Below are 3,403 nucleotides of genomic sequence, written 5' to 3'. Positions count from 1 at the left end.
ACTCCCCCCCCCGCAAGGCAGTTGGAATGTCAATTGCATATGGAACCTGCTGTATTCTGGTGGTGTGCAGGTCCCAGGTTCATGTTTTAAAAGCAGACTGACACTGTTTGCCCAAAGCCAGAGCACTCTCCCAGAGCCTCTTTCTAGCTCCCGTTGTATTTATTTCCACAACGGGCCTTATTTCTAGTATCCATATATTGGAGCAACAATGAAGCCCTTTCAGGTGTTGCCCTAACTATTACCCCCGCATAAATTAAAAAGCCGGGGTACCAAATAGCGTAGATTCTGTCCACGCTGTGATGCTTCAAACGCTCTTTGTCACGCTCGTCAAGGTCTTCCCCTGTCTTTCTTATCTAACTCCTGATACAACAAGGAGAATACATCGATGTACTCCCCCCGTAGTATCTTTTCCCTTGTAGCCGCAGTGAGGTGGTCACCTAACGGCATAGCCAGCTCCCCGGATGGCAACTCCTTCTCTGGCACCATCTCATAAGTCCGATTACCCGGATCCGGGGGAGCACATCCAATCCACACCCCACCCTGTAATTGCTGTTTCGGGTAGGACGGGGTAGTTGTGCCAGCTGGGGCTGGTGAAGATCCACCAGCCAGCGACATCAGTAAACCCTCACCAATGGGAGGATCCACCAAAGTGCCACCCAGTGTCTCCCCAGCAGCCGCAGGTTGAGCCTGTGCAGCCCCAGTTGAGCCGGAACAGGCGTACTGACTGCCCTAGGCAAAGGCTCCCCTCCCGGCATGGACACAGGTGACCCAGCAGAAGCCTGCAAACCCACCGGCCCCGTGGCCAATTGATGTCCAGTGTTTGTGTCGCAATCGGCCTGCCTGACACCTGTGATGGAACACCTTGAATAGCCACCTGCTGTTCCTCCGTCTTTCCACCATGCCGACTTCCATCAGGACAGGTCGTGCTTCCTCGCTCACTGATGCGACAACCCGGCTTGGAGCACCCGCACACCGGCTCTCAATGACAGAAAGATGGTTCAGTACCTGAGACTGAAAAAGCTCCATTGAAGACACAGCCGGTCGCCCAGAAGGCAAAGGCCTGTCCAGCCGCTGTTCTAAGCCAGCTAACCTGTCAAGAATGGCCCTGCTAAGAGGGCTGTCCCAGAATGCATCCAACAGAGCCTACCTGATGGGGCAGAGGGCACCTGAAACCCTGGTGCTGGCACTATGCCTTGGGTAGCGCCAGAAGGCACTGGGTCCTCTACCTGTACAGGTGCGGGGACTGGCACGGGCCACTTTTTAGGAGGCTGCCTGCCCTGCACTGGTGCAGCCCCAACCCGTTTGGGGGCGGGCTGCTTCCCCTTAGATGCCCCTGCACCCTTCTTTGGAGCCATGCTTACAATGTCAGGCTGCAGCAGGTATCCCCTGGGAGCAGCACTGTGCACACAATCCTCCCCACATGTCCCAGACGGCTAGGAAAAACAACTGTCCAAAATGACTATCAGTAAAGACAGGGGAGGGTGATGTGTAAAATGGCCACCCCAAGATGACCTAAAATGGCTGCCGTGAAGGAAAAGATGGCTGCTGGCTGAGAAGGCCTAAGATGGCCACCTGCAGGGAATTCTTAAAATGGCCACCCCTTTCAAATTAGGACAAACGGCCACCCAATCCTTCCAGCCCAAAAAACAGCCGTTGTCCCTTCCCAAAAAATCTATGGGCCTCTAAATGGCGACTATGCACCCAGGGGAGTCAAGCCAGGAGCCCTAGGGGCTGAAGCAGCCTTACCACGCTGCTTACTGGGGGGGGGGGGACACAACCTAAGGCTCCCTCCCCAGAGACGGCTCGTAAAAATGTTAGTGCAGGCCCAAAGGACAGCTGCTCCACAATGCAGTTGCTCCTGCTCAGGGACTGTTATAGACAGCAACCACCACCGCTGAACCACCGAGGGGCTCCACCGCCGCGGCAGTGCAAAAGCTGCCTCTACCGCCAGGGCCCAGGCTGCTCCAGCCGCCGATCCCCCCCCCGTCGCCATCGAAAATGGAGCGCTTGCAGCAGCCTCAAGGCTAGCTGCTACCCGCCCGCTGAACAATTGCCCCGACTGAAGCACACCGTCGTGAGCTCAAATTGGTGCCGCAAACCGCGACCTATGCTGCTGCTGCTTCTGCTGCTTCTGCTGCTTCTGCTATGGCGTAATGCCTAAAGCACCCAGCAGCACAGCCCTCGAGCTCCGATCCTACCGAGCTCTCCGATGGACTGGTAAGGTAGGGGGCAGGAGCCAGACCTGAATAGGCTGCCTCTGCCCCCTGTAGGTATCCTTACTCTTCATGCCTCTCGTGGAGGCAAATCAGCCCTCCCCCGCCAGCGCAGGCTCGGTGGGGGTTGGGGCTCACATTCCATCCCTGTTGCTTTGCGTGTGGGGGAGGCAAGATGCATACAGAAATGGTTCAGTAACTTTTCCTTCCAGGACAATGGGTTGAATCTTTTGTGAAATGTCTTGTCTGAGTGGAGGTTCCAAATCAAATTCATGTTATCCCCACTTGTGTTTCTGCTTGCACAAAATCTCATGCAACCGGTGTCTGGGCACTATGATGTGCCAGGAGGAAAGCACTCGGTATCATACAAGATCTTGCACAGGTGGAACTGTGCTAAGGCCACTTAGAGTTCTGGTTGTGCATTGCTGGATCGCAGCCATGGCCATTTGCACATTAGTAAAGAATGTTCCCAAAGTACAGTCACTTAGCACTGACAATATTGTCTCAGACAGTTGGAGATATTGGGGGTGAAAATAAGTTCATGAATTTTTCTAGAAAAGACCGATCCAGGGAACTATTATCAGGAAAACCTGATAATGTCCCACAGAACTGGTGTGAGTTTATTATAATTATTTATTTAGATATTTATACCCAGGGCTATTTTTGGGCAGGAACGCACAGGAACGGAGTTCTGGCTGGCTCCCAAGCTGGCCACACCCAGCAGGAACTCATTAGCATAATAGGCCACACCCAACAGCAGGAACTCATTAGGATTGGCTACATTAGGGGTGTGTGGCCTAACATGCAAAGGAGTTCCTACTTCAAAAAAAGGCCCTGGGTTTTGACAACAAACAAGGTAAATAGAATAACAAGCAAAAGGTGGGTGTGGCTGGATGACCACACTTCTGGTAACATGGGGGTGTGGCCTAATGTGCTAATGAGCTGTGCTGTCAGGGGTGTGGCCCAATATGCTAATGAGTTCCTGCTGTTGGGTGTGGCCTATTATGCTAATGAGTTCCTGCTGGGCTTTTTCTACAAAAAGAGCCCTGTGTATACCCCCTCCCTCTTTCCAAATGTGGGCACAAACAGGCTTACATCATTCTCCAGTCCTCTGTTTTATTCTCACAATAACAACCCTATGAGATAGATTAGGCTGAGAGATCAAGTGATTGACTCTAGACCACCCACCA

This window comes from Gekko japonicus, unplaced genomic scaffold (genome assembly GCF_001447785.1).
Source record: "Gekko japonicus isolate JY-2015 unplaced genomic scaffold, Gekko_japonicus_V1.1 scaffold60, whole genome shotgun sequence".
Taxonomy (NCBI): Eukaryota; Metazoa; Chordata; class Lepidosauria; order Squamata; family Gekkonidae; genus Gekko; species Gekko japonicus.
This window is presented reverse-complemented; position numbering follows the sequence as displayed.